The sequence below is a fragment of the Carcharhinus amblyrhynchos genome, chromosome 2 (assembly GCF_965287045.1).
Source record: "Carcharhinus amblyrhynchos chromosome 2, sCarAmb.v2.hapA, whole genome shotgun sequence".
Lineage (NCBI taxonomy): Eukaryota > Metazoa > Chordata > Chondrichthyes > Carcharhiniformes > Carcharhinidae > Carcharhinus > Carcharhinus amblyrhynchos.
The window spans coordinates 73,136,174-73,151,272 of NC_137325.1; the positions used below are offsets into that span (position 1 = coordinate 73,136,174).

General features: G+C 44.1%; 1 protein-coding gene across 7 annotated transcripts in view; it reads right to left on the bottom strand.

The window, feature by feature from the left end:
- The window catches only part of LOC145355351 (uncharacterized), a 63,474-nt gene that overhangs the window by 45,435 nt on the left and 2,940 nt on the right, over positions 1–15,099 (bottom strand). For 2 of the 7 annotated variants that reach the window (XR_013888967.1, XR_013888971.1), the window contains exon 2: positions 8,943–9,100. The exons of 4 other annotated variants lie outside the window; for them this stretch is intronic. The gene's annotated coding sequence lies outside the window, so the exon portion shown is untranslated. Of the gene's footprint in view, positions 1–8,325; positions 8,532–8,942; positions 9,101–15,099 lie in introns of those variants that run through there. One more of the 7 variants, XR_013888969.1, reaches the window with a different exon arrangement.

The following is a 15,099-nucleotide window of genomic DNA, read 5'->3' on the forward strand; positions in this document are numbered from 1 at the left end:
ATCAAGTTTATTATTAGTAACAATAATACACAGCTCCGCACAGGCCTTGATATAGCCTTGGTCCTCACAGTTACATAGTTGATTATTTGCCTGATTCATAATGTATATATCAAGTCTTACTGATTCAGAGGCACAGACAGTAGTGAAGGTCTGCAGTAGGAATCGCAGGCAATAATGAACATCTAATATGGAGGCTCTACAGTTTACCCTCCCTCAACCTGGTGATGTCATAAAGATGTCACCATGCAGCTTCTTAAAGGTACATTTCATTGTCTGGCATGCATACTACACCATAACACCAACTGACCAAAATATTTTGCTACCCATGCCATAAAACCATTGGTGTGGACAGGCAAGCAGGATTGGGTTTTAATATCAGCAGTCCATTATTAAAAGACAAGAAGGAGAGATGGGCACATCTTTTGGGGTTACCATGGTATGTTGTCCCATCTTCCCCACTCACATCACCACCCCCACTAAGCTTCTTTCTGCTTTGTCTTCCAAAATCAGCCCCCATACACCTGGCATCTCCCTCTAGGCTGCCCAATCCTTCCATGTCGACTTTCAGGAAGCCATCAAAGCTCTGCATGGGCCTGCTTGCAGTCTGGGCAGTGCCCAATGCTCAGTTCTGGTGCTGCACAGACTGGCAGAAGTGCCAGACAATCTGATTGACCAGGAGCTATCGAAGCAGGACTTTCTCCCACTGAAGGGCAGAGGTCACACCTCTCTGCCTGTGTCACTCACCAGCAGCACATTATGGCTGTGGGGTGGACTTCTTTCCAGCGTGCTGTGCCCTCACGTAAAATCCAGCCAGGAACTTGTCATACGTTGTTAAATGGTGACTAGGGTTGGAATTTTCATGCAGACTTTGTAAATTAAAAGCACTAATGCATGCACCTGTAAGGACATGAAAAAAAGTCTTTTTTCTCATTTTCTTTTGCACATTTTTGTTTATTAGTGAGAAAAATATTGAAAGTGGAAAGAAGGCCTGTTTAACTGACTGTCAAGAATCACATAAATGAAAAATGAAGTGTTTGTCAACATTGGAATTGACCTCCAAAGGTCCTCCTGCCTCACACAGATGGAAGTGTTGGCTGGTCAATGGTGGAAGTGTGTATTGGGTAATTAGCTATGAGTGATCATGTCAAGAAACTATCAGAAATATGTTGAACTAGAGTTGGCAACCCCATGTCAGCACATTTCTTACAAACTGCTTTATGGCCTCGCCCAGCATGACTTCTGCAACTTATCTAATAACGTTTCATAAGGCATAGGAGCAGAATTAGGCCACTCGGCCCATCGAGTCTGCCCCACCATTCAATCATGGCTGATATTTTTCTCATCCCCATTCTCCTGCCCATAACCTCTATTCCCTTTACTAGTCAAGAATCTATCTAACTCTGTCAAAGATACTCAATAACCACAGCCTTCTGCGGCAAAGAATTCCATAGATTCGCTACTCTCTGGCCGAAGAAATATCTCCTTATCTCCGTTTTAAAGGCTTGTCCCTTTAGCCTGAGGTTGTACCTTTTAGTTCTGGTTTTTCCTAATAATGGAAACATCCTCTCCATGTTCACTCTATCCAGGCCTCACAGTATCCTGTAAATTTCAATGAGATCCCTCCTCATCCTTTTAAACTCCAACAAGTACAGACCCAGAATCTTCAACCGTTCCTCATACGACAAGCTCTTCATTCCAAGAATCATTTTTGTGAACCTACTCTGGACACTTTCCAAGACAAGCACATCCTTCCTTAGATACAGGGCCCAAAACAGCTCACAATACTCCAAATGGGGTCTGATCAGAGCCTTATAGAGCCTAGAAGTACATTGCTGCTCTTGTACTCAAGCCCTCTCGACATGAATGCTGACTTTGCATTTGCCTTCCTAGCTGTCGACTGAACTTGCACGTTGACGTTCAGAGAATCTTGAACAATGACTCCCAAGTCTCATTGTGCTTCTGATTTCTTAAGCATTTCCCCATTTAGAAAATAGTCTATGTTTCCATTCCTCCTCCCAAAGTGCATCATCTCACACTTTTCCACATTGTATTCCATTTGCCACTTCTTTGCCCACTCTCCTAACCTGTCCAAGTGCTTCTGCAGTTCCCCCCCCCCACTTCCTCAAAACTACCTGTCCCTCAACTTATCTTTGTATCATCTGCAAATGTAGTAATAGTGCCTTCAATTCCTTCCTCCAAATTGTTAATGTATATTGTGAAAAGTTGTGGTCCCAGCACTGACCCCTGAGGCACACCACTAGTCATCGGCTGCTATCCTGAAAAAGACCTCTTTATCCCCATTCTCTGACTTCTGTCAGTCAGCCAATCCTCTGTGCATGTCAGGATCTTACCCTGAACAACATGGGCTCTTAATGTATTTAACAGTCTCCTAAGTGGCACCTTGTCAAAGGCCTTCTGGAAATCTAAATAAATCACATCTATTGGTTCTCCTTTATCTAACTGCCTTGTTACCTCCTCACAGATTTGTCAGACATGACTTCCTCTTGACAAAGCCTTGCTGACTCAGTCTTATTTTATCATGCACTTCCAAGTACTCCATGATCTCATCTTCAATAATGGACTCTAAAATCTTGCTAATGACCAAAGTCAAGCTAACCAGCCTATAATTTCCCATCTGTTGCTTCCCTCCCTCCTTGAACAGTGGTGTTACATTAGCTACTTTTCAATCTTCTGGTACCTTCCCTGTCTCCAGTGATTCCTGAAAGATCACCACTGATGCCTCCACAATTTCCTCAGCTATCTTTTTTAGAATCTTGAGGTGTAGTCTATTCGGTCTAGATTATTTATCCACCTCCAGCCCTTTTAGTTTTCCCAGAACCTTCTCCTTGGTGATGGCCTCTACACTCACATGTGCGCGCCCCCCCTAGCATCCCCCCCCCCCCCCCCCACCCCACCCCACCCCCCGTCAATTCTCCTGGAGCTCTGGCATCCCACTGGTGTCTTCCACACTGAAGACTGATGCAAAGCAACTCTTCAGTCCCTCTGTCATTTCTTTGTTTCCTATTATTATTTCTCCAGCCTCATTTCCACTGGTCCAATGTCTATTTTTGCCCCTTTCTTACCTTCTATATATTGAAAAAAACTCCTCCTATTTTCTATTACATTACTAGCTAGCTTACACTCATATTTCATCTTCTTTCCCCTTAGACTCTATGTGAGTTTTGACCTTTCGTATATTCCCTGCCTCCTTCCAATCAATAAGAGACACTTCAGCCTTCATGTTCATCACCCTGGAGCTCTCTTCTCAAAGCATTTCATCTTAACCCTTCTCTCAAACTCCTGTCAGCACTTGTAAGGGATGATTGTTGCCATTGTACAGCAACCTCGGAAAGTTTCAATGCACTGTATGACCAATTAAGTACTTTAGCGTGATCGCTGTTACGATGGGAAAATGGAATCTTTCTCATATTAATGGTGTTCCTCAGACAGTAACTATTGTTTAATGAGTTTAAATCTTTATTAGAGATTCAGCTGCTATCATATCTCATCACCATGTTTATAAAAATCTATTATGTAATAAAAAAAGGGAAACATTGAACAGAATAATTGATTTAACAAGATACAAAACGTTATTTAATCTAATGTAACTAAAATGATCATCAGCTCCAGTTTTTAATGGTTGTAATATTGACTTTGTTTGTAAAGCTTAATCATTTAGTGAAATTGATCAGTTGTAGAATGATTGGCAATCAATCTATAGAATAGTGGGTTTGACGTAAAATGTTCTATTTAATAACATAAGATTATTAGGATAGCTAAATTGTGAACTTAAATCATATAACTTTTGTTTTTCAAGTTTCCTCTTCAGTAAGTTATCCTCTCTAATTTTGCCTCCAAAAAGAGGTGGTTGTTAACGGGTACAGCTCCATCGGTCCAGCCGCAGCTGAAACTTCACCAGGCTGCGAGCATGTCATTTTGCTGGAGCAACATAATTTTATTTTCATGTTTTATAACAAAGTCTCATATACATTTCCACACACACAAATTAATTAGTGCTCTAAATTACTAAAATTCATTATTGCTCTTGTGTCTAGATATCTCTTGCTCTTTCTTATGTATATGCCATTGAATCATAGAATGACGTAACACAGGAGCCATTCAGCCCATTATGTTTAAGCCAAGCCTTTTCAGAGAACTCTCCTATTAGTCCGTAAATCATGTTCCTTCATCATAGCTCTACATACTTTATTGTATTATACAACTCCCCTTTGAAAGGTATTATTGAATCTGCTTTTACCAGCTTCTCATGCAGTGCAGTCTAGGTGGTAGCAACTTAATATATTTTATTGTTCTTCATATTGCCTCTGGTTCTTTTGCCAATTACATTAAATCTAAATTGAAAACAGAAAATGATGAAAATATTCAACAGCATTGCCAAGCCCTAAGTATGTCCAAGCTTTGTGATCTTCCTCCCTTACTCCTCACAGTATTCCTGAGTTTTGAAATCTTCCTAGCTTATCCTTGTCAGTATTCTCATTGCCTGCTATCTTCCCAAGCCCTCAGTGCTTGCAGGGTCAACCATTCTTCTTTCAGGTCCCTGTGATCCAATCTAATCATCTGGAAATTAGCATACTAACATGCCATGTGCTATCCCACAGTTCCATCCATATTATAATAATATCCATGGCCCATCCACCATCGCAAGATAAAATTACAGCCTTCTGATTCAACCCCGCTGTTACTGCAGCCTACTTTCATAGAGTCAAAAGTTCCTATGGCCAGGTTTTTGCACCTGCATAAGCTAGGGCACAAATTCCTGCATGAGTAAAAAGCAAGAATTTTGTTGCTTGACTGTCCCCACCACCCCTCCCCCACCACTGAAGTAACAACATTCCCACCCAGGAAGGTTAGAGTTCATTTAACTCAATTAACCTATAACTATTGGGTTTCTCTGTCATATCAACCCCCAACATTCATGCTGGCAAAGTTTACAACAGGTGTTCAACAACAGGAACCAGACAAAGATTACCCACTGGGGGTGTGTAGGCAATTTCTGCTGCGGCACCTCTAGGAAGCAAGATTAAGAGGTTCAAAATTTAGTGGAGGCCTAAGCTAAGAATGAAGTCTATGCCATGCAAGAAATAAAGATGTAATGAGAAGGAAAGGAGGCCGTTTTCATAGAACACAGAGAACAAAGAACATTACAGCGCAGTACAGGCCCTTCGACCCTCGATGTTGTGCCAACCATTGGAACCAATCTAATGACCCTCTAACCTAAACTATTCCAATGTTATCCATATGTCTATCCACTGACCATTTGAACGCCCTTAAAGTTGGCGAGTCAACTTTCTTCCATTTTTACACCAAGCAAGGCTGTTACCACCACTATCCTGGACACATAACCGTTTTTCACCATGTGATCCCAGCAAGCGGCAGCATGAGAGATGGATTGGAGGGAAATGGAAGACACCATATGCATATGGCGGTCACAGAAAGAAGGGAAGGTCAGTGATCCTGAAGGGTAGGGGCAAGGGAGGGTGAGATTGGACAGGGGTCACTAATCACATAAGGGGAGTGACAGAATCCACAGCCAACGGGATGGAGGGAATACTCCTGCTCTTCGTAGCCCACATCAAATGCTGGAATTGGCTTTGTGGACTGATATCTTGCACTTTGTTTTCGGTGTTGTGTCTAAGCTTGGGGGGGGGCGGGGGGGGGGGGGGGGGAGGTGGCGTTGGCGCAGGTGGAGGCAGTGCAATTTTCTTCAAAGTGCTGAATTGGTGGGAAAACTGTTCTAGATCACAATTGTTTATTCAGTGCATCTTCAGACCTATATCTCCCCACTCTGTGCACTGCAGAGGTCACAATTGTGAACCTCATTAAAAACCCAGGGGGCTGGAGCCTATTCACGCCAGAGTCTGACAGCTCCGGGACTCTGCGCATGTGCAGTCATCCCAATCTGACGGTCTTCGTCCATTTGCTGGCCAGCTCCATCACAGGCCAGCCCAGGACCCCCGCAGTGCTGACCCTCCAGCCCCCCACCCCCCCATAGCCCGATCATGGCTCCCCTTAACAATTCCTGGGCCAGCCTTGACCCCCCACGCGCCCCCCCACCGCATCCCAGAGTGCCCTGATGTCTAGCCCAACCGCCCCCAGCAGTGGTGATGCCCCCACCACTCTCATCTCTGCAGAACCCCCACTGCTGACCTCTCCCCCAAGAGGCAGGCCCAGCCCTGGCAGACCATTACCACCAACTCCTACCCCCACCAGCCCATCCTGATCTCTGGCCTCCCTCCAGCCCAGACCGATCCCAATACAGAGTGGTGGCAGGACCCCCCCGCCCACCTCAATTGCTCCTAGGTCCCGCCCACACAATAGGCCCTGCCCCCTTGGCACTGTCCAATGCCCAATGAGCTATGCCAACGTGTCCCTTGAGCATGGGCACTTTTCCCCTTGGGCAGTGCTGGAGGCGCAGGTTGGCACTGCCAGGATGCCCATGCCCAGGGAGGCATCACACCCCCTACTGCCCAGCCCCCTGGAGGGCCCTGATTGCCCCCCTTCACTCCAGCATGGTCTCCTGATAGTTCCCCGAATGTTGGGAGCTACTTTAAACCCCACCGGAATGAAGTACTCCTGGTGGATCGGGAGATGCTTTCAGGCCCAGCAAGTTCTGTGCCAGGCCTGATAATCACACTTAAAATACATTTAAAATATATTCAAATGACTTATCTCACTTTCCACTAGTTTTCTGCACTTTCCCGGTGGCGCCATTTTCTTCTGATTGCGAGATGCGCGTGGGTCATAAACACTCGCGGAGAACCCGCGAAATGGCCAATGTGCGCCTCTCCCGACCCAACCCACCAGAAATGTTATGGGTCACGATGGGGGAAACAAGCCCTGTGTTTCCAATTATCCCATTGAAATATGTTAATTAAGCGCTTTCATAAGAACATAAGAACATAAGAAATAGGAGCAGGAGTAGGCCATCTAGCCCTTCGAGCCTGCCCCGCCATTCAATAAGATCATGGCTGATCTGTTGTGGCTCAGTTCCACTTTCCCGCCCTCTCCCCATAACCCTTAATCCCCTCTCTTATCAAGAACCCATCAACCCGCTTCTTAAAAATATTTAGCGAGGCAGCCTCCACCACTTCAACGGGCAGAGAATTCCAGAGATTCACCACCCTTTGAGTGCAGAAGTTCCTCCTCAACTCCGTTCTAAACCGCCTCCCCTTTATCTTGAGGCTGTGCCCCCTAGTCCTACTGTCTTTTTTGAGCGGGAAGAGTCTCTCCACCTCTATCCTATCCATCCCATTCATCATCTTATACGTCTCAATGAGATCTCCCCTCATTCTTCTAAACTCTAACGAGTACAAGCCTAGTTTATTCAGCCTCTCCTCATAGCTCAATCCCCTCAACTCCGGTATCAGCCTAGTAAACCTCCTCTGCACTCCCTCCAGGGCCAAAATATCCTTGCGCAGGTGCGGCGCCCAAAACTGCACACAGTACTCCAGCTGCGGCCTCACCAATGCCCTATACAGCTGCAGCAAGACCTCCCTACTTTTATATTCAATCCCCCTCGCTATGAAGGCCAGCATCCCATTCGCCTTCCTGACCACCTGCTGCACCTGCAAGCTGGGTTTTTGCGACTCATGCACAAGGACCCCGAGGTCCCTCTGCACCGTCGCCTGCTGCAGTTTTTCGCCACCTAAGTAATAGTCCTTCCTACCATTCTTCCTACCAAAGTGGACCACCTCACACTTGCCAACATTAAATTCCATTTGCCATTTCCTGGCCCATTCGCCCAGCCTATCTAGATCCTTCTGCAGACTCTCCACACCCTCCGCACAATTTGCCTTTCCCCCAATCTTGGTGTCATCAGCAAATTTCGACACCCTGCACTCGGTTCCCTCCTCCAGATCATCTATATAAATGGTAAATAGCTGAGGCCCCAGCACCGACCCCTGGGGCACCCCACTAGTCACCAACCGCCAATCCAAATAGCACCCATTGACCCCCACTCTCTGCCTCCTATTTGACAACCAATCCTCTATCCACGCTAACACCCTACCCCCAACTCCATGTCCCCTGACCTTCTGCAATAACCTCTTGTGAGGTACCTTGTCAAACGCCTTCTGAAAATCCAGAAAGACCACATCCACCGGCTCTCCTCTATCCACTGCCCTAGACACATCCTCATAGAACTCCAGTAAATTTGTCAGACACGACTTCCCTTTAATGAAACCGTGTTGCGTCTGCCCTATCAAGCAATTCCCTTCAAGATGCCTCGCAATTTCCTCCTTAATGACGGATTCTAACATTTTACCTACCACAGACGTTAAACTAACCGGCCTATAATTCCCCGCCTTTTGCCTGGCACCCTTCTTAAACAACGGCGTAACATTAGCCGTTTTCCAATCTTCCGGCACTTCCCCGGAATCCAGCGACGTCTGGAAAATAACCACCAAGGCATCCACTATCACCTCCGCCATTTCTTTCAGAACCCTCGGATACATTCCATCCGGTCCTTTGCATCTTCATAATGGAACACTTGAATTCTCCAAAATCTGCCACTGTAAAAAGGCAATGAATGTGTGCATATTATAATAGGGATGCGTTTCCAATCTTTAAGTCTTTAACTTGCCTCGAATCTGTTGCCATCCATTGTGGAGGGATTCATAACAAGGCCACTGTCTTCTCTTTCTGTGTAATCTGTGTAGCTGGGACTCTCTCCCTCTCCTCTTCCTATTCTCATTATTTCATATTTTATTATCGTCACATAAAACCCTTTCCCTCCTTCATTCCATTCCTATCCACATTCTTTTTATTACTTTTATTGTTCATTCCTTGATATACATCTTACAATAAGCATTCCCCCTGAGCTTCATCTCTTGCATTCTCTTTATACTCCTTGTCTTCTCATTCTCTTTTTGTCCCAGTGGGAATCACGTGTGCGCACCATAGATGGCAAATAGAATCTTTACCCTTGTGTCCCGGAGACTTTTAAACAGGATGATGAGTTTCCAAGCATCTCAATACACAACGACTAAACAAGAATAATCGCATTGACGATCCGAGACCCAAATCAGTGTCTTCCTTTGATGATAGCATTGCTGAATGTATCTAGTGGGACCCACTCTGCCTAAAAAGATAGAATAGATTAACATCACCAATGTAGAGAATACTGAAATATTGGCTAGGGAATGCCAATAAATCATTATGTCAATTTCTGTACTGTATTTAATATTATCATTCCATTGGAATGCAAATGCATACAAGATTTGTCAAAGTTCATTATTTCTCACATGAACTGAAGCGTGAAGAGAGAATATTCAGAACAATTTTCAAAGAGTCAAATGTAGAGTCAGCACCTTATGTTTAAGCATAAGATGAAAAATGTAAAGATTCCCATTCTGTACTCTCAGGCACCCTGTACCTGGAGAATGTTTTCCTTGGCTCGCATTTCCTCATTTGGATTTTGGATACGAAATTAAAGTTTGTATAATTTTCCCCAGGTGTCTTGCCAGTGCAGCAGATGTTGGGAGGTTTTTGCTGAAGGAATTGGAGACCGCAGTTGCTGATCCACCTCCCCTCATGTGCAAAGACAATTTCCCAGGCTCGACATTGAACTTGATAGTTTGAACATTTACACAGCATCCCATCGAGAGGAGGGTCCCCCATGGTGTAGATCACTAACAGAGAAACATTACAGCCAGAATTCTCTCGTCATTCATGCCCCACCACCAGCGAGAATGGGGAGTTTGGTCCTAAGCCAAATCTCCATTCGCAGTAGCGGGACTGGAGAATCCCAGCTGCAGGCGAAGTTGGAGAATTCCAGTCTACATGTCCATCTGGTGGAGGAAGTATCCAGAGGAAATGTGTGAGCAATGTGTAAGTTCCATTACCCTCTATAAAATGGGTCCCACAAATGGTTAGAATGTCTTTTCTCCAATTGCCTTCAACTCAGGTTGGGTCAGTTAATCGCATAAATACCCACGTTCTGATCCTGTGCTCCACCATAAAGGCAAAAGCCCAGTTCCAGGAGGAATTTAACATTGCTATCAACTGCATCCCCAAGTCAGAACATCTTTACCGACTGAAGGGTTTCAATCCAAGAGAGCACATGGACCAAAAGGAGGCATGGCCTTCCGACCTCAGAAATCATTGCCTGGAAAAGAAATGTGAATGGACAAAGCCTACCTGAGCTTTATTTGATTTGTCACAGATTTTGTGTAACTGTAAAGAACAAAGAATCATACATCACATGAACAGGCCCTTCAGCCTTCATTTTAAAAAAAACCTTCTGCCTTTACTCAGCCTGTATGCCTCTACTTCCTCCATATTCGTGTACTCATCCAGATGCCTCTTAAATATTGCAAATATGTCTGCTTCCACCATTTTCTCTGACAGTGCATTCCAGGCACCCACCACTCTCTGCATGAAAAACTTCCCTGCACATCTCAAGTAAACTTTTCCCCCTCACCTTGAACCTGTGCACCCTTATAATTGACACTTCCACCCTGAGAAAAAACCTCTGACTATCTTCCCTGTCTGTGCCTCCCATAATTTTGTAGACTTCTATCAGGTCTTCCCTCAGCCTCTGGCTTTCCAGTGAAAACAATCCTAGTTTATTCAAGCTCTCCTCATAGCCAACACCTTTAGGGCTAGGCAACATCACGGTGAACCTTCTTTGCATTCTCTCCAAAGCTTCCACATTCTTCTGATAATGTGGTGACCAGAACTGCTTTCAAAACTCTAAATGCAGCCGAACTAACGTTTCATATAGCTGCAAAATGATTTTCCAACTCCTATACTCAATGTCCTGGTTGATGAAAGTAAACATGCCATATGCCTTCTTAATCACCTTGGCCACCCATGTTGCCAAGGGAACTGTGGACTTACACACCCCGATCCCTCAGTATGTTAATATTCCTAAGGGTTCTACCTATTGCAGTATAATTCATACCTAAGTTTGATCCTCCAAAACGCATCACCTTGTATTTGTCAGGATTAAAATCCATCTGTCATTTCTGCGTCCAAGTCTCCAATCCATCTAAATCCTGTTGTATCCTCTGACAATATCCAAAACTATCAGCAACTCCACCAATCTTCATTTCATCTGCAAGTTTACTCATCAGACCACTCACATTTTCCTCCAGATCATTTATATATACTACTAACAACAGAGGTTCCATCACTGAACCCTGCAGAATGCCAATAGCTACAGATCTCCATTCTGAAAAACACCCTTCCATCACTACTCTCTGTCTTCTATAACCAAACTGGTTCTGTGTCCATCTAGCCAGACCACCCCAAATCCCATGTGATTTTAACTTTTGTACCAGTCTGCCATGTGGGACCTTGTAAACACTGTACTAAGGTCCATTCAAACGTCTTACTAAAGTCCATAGTAATTAGTCCAAACTAACACCTCTTTCAGAAAAAAAATCCACAAGGCGTTCTAGAGACATCCAAGATCAGGCCATTGACACCATCTGGATCTATTATCACCAGACATAACTCTCTCAATGTTATCCTTAACACACACAGCTGTCATAGCATTTACCGTAATGCAGATCACTCTCTGGTGTGCACTAGGGTGAGGATTTAACACTTGAGGATTTAACACTTTTTCATTCAGAAAACAAGTGCGTTTGCATATCAATATCAGCAATGCTGCCCACCAGATGTAAATTCCAGCACTCTCACTACAGAGTGCAGAAGACAAATGGACCATCCTTTGAGACACAAAAACAGAAAATGTTGGAAAATCTCAGCAGGTCTGACAGCACCTGTGAGGAGAGAATAAAGTCAACGTAACCCACAGATGCTATCAGACCTGCTGAGATTTTCCAGCATTTCCTGTTTTTGTTTCAGATTCAGCATCTGCAGTATTTTGCTTTTACTTTTATCCTTTGAGACACTATCTGCAATGCCACACTCTCAACAATTAGGAAAAAAAGTGGTAACATGTTGACTAGTTTGAGCTAACATCATTGTGATGGAACCCATCAATGAAGCCAAATAGTCTCTCTCCTTAATACACTCTCATTAATTACAAGAGCAATCTGAGTGAGAAAACTCTGAATGTTGTCAGAGCCACGTGAAGCACAGTCCAACGGACTGCTCGGCAAGTCCAATTACAACTCTGCCAAAATATTCAAGTGTCCCAGTGAAGGAACAAAATGGCAAAGGGTCACCTAACAATGAACAATGCTCCATTGAAAGCTAAGGTGGAGGATATCACCATTCTTTGAGTTTTACTATGGGGAGAACACTATCACCAAGTAAGCTGTAGACAATAAAAAAAGTTGGCCTTACATTTCAGAGCTAAATAGTGAACTCTAAACATGACTCTACAAGGCAGCTGTCATGATTGCAACAACTATTGAGGCATCTCCCTCAAGCAGTGTGAGAAAGGATTTTGTCCATGTTGCCCTTCTCAGACTGCAGATCCTGGTTGAACACATCTACCCCGAATCCCAGTGTGATTTCAGAACTGCAATTGTCATAATCTTCTCAGTCCAGCAGCTGCAAAAGAAATGCCGTAAACAAAGGAGACAATTATATCTCACTAATGCGACAAGGTTAGCAGAGGCAATCTATTTAATCTGCTTGTCAGAGCTGTTGATTGTGATCACTTATTTTCATGGCAACATGCCAGATAAGGTTAGCTTTGGAAGGGCAAAATCAGAACTCTTTCAGATCCACAGTGGTATAAAACAGAACACCTGCACTTCTGACACTGACATTCCTTGACATATTCTTCCCTTTGCAATTGTTATAACCTTCAGTTCATCTACAGCGGGTGCCTACAGGTGGAAAATTGTTCAGCTTTGCTCACCTAAGATCCAAGACAAAGGTGGATCATGTCTTCAGAGAGTTACTCCACACTGACAATGCTGCATTCACATTCCCCACTGAAGAACATCTTCAGCAGCAACTGGAGAGATTCTCTCATGCTTGTACAAAGTTTGTTTAACCATCAGCCTCAGGAAAACGGATGTCATGGTCCAGGTTGTTGCCATACCACCATCTATCAGCATTGACAATATGACACTGGAGGATCTTGATAGATTCACATATTCAGGTTCTACAATCACCACCAATCTGTCACTCGCAAAAGGAGCAGCTGTCATGTCCAAGCTGAGTAAGAGAACATGGAAGAACAGCAACCTGACTGAGAACACCAAAACTGTGAATCTACCAAGCCTGGATCACCAGAGCACTCCTCTAGAGGGATGAGATCTAATATGCTAGGCAAGATGAAAGATTCAACAGTTTCCATCTTCGCTGTCACTGATGTATCCTGGACATCTCTTAGCAGGACAACGTCACCAAGGCCTAAGGCATGCTAATTGAAGTAGTGTACATTCACTGCTGAGCCAATGACAACTGCACTGACTCAGCCACATTCATCGGATGGAACATCTGTAAACCCAAGACTTTCTGTACAGTGGATTAGCCAATGAATCACAATCTCATGGACAGCCATAATTTTGCTACACGTTTGCACCTGCAGGTGGAACATGGAGATGGCAGGCATAGCCACTGACAACTAGGAGACAATTGCTGATAGTCATGACGTCTGAAGGCTGACTGTTTGAATCGTCCTTGAAAGAGAGAGGCTGAAATGAAAAACTCGGCAGGGTGAGAAGAGGACTCTGAGAAAACAGAGGCCAGTGAATTCTGTACCTTCTCAGCCCACTGTGTCCCATTGCAACTAATGTAGCAAAGACTGCCATGACAGCTTGGGCCTCCTGAGCCATAGCAGCCAATGCTTTTAACACAGTGCAAACCATCATATAGCAATACAAAAGACTGTCGCATTTTCAGAGGAGGGCAACACCCAGCTGGAACTGTTAGACATCTTCTTCAAAGTAAAACACAAAGGGCAATAAATAACCAATAACAACTGGGCAATCTTTGCATAATAATTCTTTGGAAGAATAGGCAATTTGGATTGTTATTGCCGATCTGCTCTCAATGGCTCCTCTATTTATAGAAACCTTACAGTGCAGAAGAAGGCCATTTGGCCCATCATGTCTGCACCAACAACAATCCCAACGAGGCCCTATCCTTGTAACCCCACATATTTACTCCACTAATCCCTCTGACCTACACATCCTGGGACACTAAGAGGCAATTTAGTATGGCCAATCACCTAACCCATACATCTTTGGGTTGTGGGAGGAAACTAAAGCATTCAGAGGGAACCCACACAGACTTGGGGATAATATACAAACTACACATCGACAGAGACCTAAGTTGAGAATCGAACCCAGGTCTCTGGAGATGTGACGCAGCAGTGCTAACCACTATGATACCGCGCTGCCCAGATTTCTTTAACCACTATTCCAATCCCCTCTTCTAAGTCTTCTGATTTGTTTCCCATTGTCATTTTGTAAAGTAGCTCAGGATGTTTCCTGATGTACTATGGTACAAATCTTTGCTGCTGATTTTGCTTCATTTTCTAATCTAATGTCAGTGAGCTTAATAATTCTGCAAAAGTACAATTCTATTATCTTTCTCCACTAGCTTTTCCTTTTTGTATTGATTTGAAAAGAGTTGCAATAGGAGCCAAGCTTCATAATCAAACAAAGAGTAAAACCATCTCTTTTATATATTTGAATTGATGCCCCCCATTGCAACACTCACTCGAATTGGAGTGCACCCCTGCCTACAGTCTCACAATGTTGGAAATCAACAGCAAAATGCACAGCCAAGCTGAAGCCATGGGCTGGAATTTAGACTCAGTAAGAAGTCTCACAACATCAGGTTAAAGTCCAACAAGTTTATTTGGTAGCACAAACCACTAGCTTTTGGAGCGCTGCTCCTTCATCAGGTGAGTGGAGTTCTGTTCACAAACAGGGCATATAAAAACTCAAACTGAATTTACAAAATAATGGTTGGAATGCGAGTTTTTACAGGTAACCAAGTCTTAAAGGTATGGACAATTTGAGTGAAGAGACCGTTAAGCACAGGTTAAAGAGATGTGTATTGTCTCCAGCCAAGACAGTTAGTGAAATTTTGCAAGCCCAGGCAAGTTGTGGGGGTTACAGATAGTGTGACATGAACCCAAGATCCCGGTTGAGGCTGTCCTCATGTGTGCGGAACTTGGCTATCTGTCTCTGCTCAGCA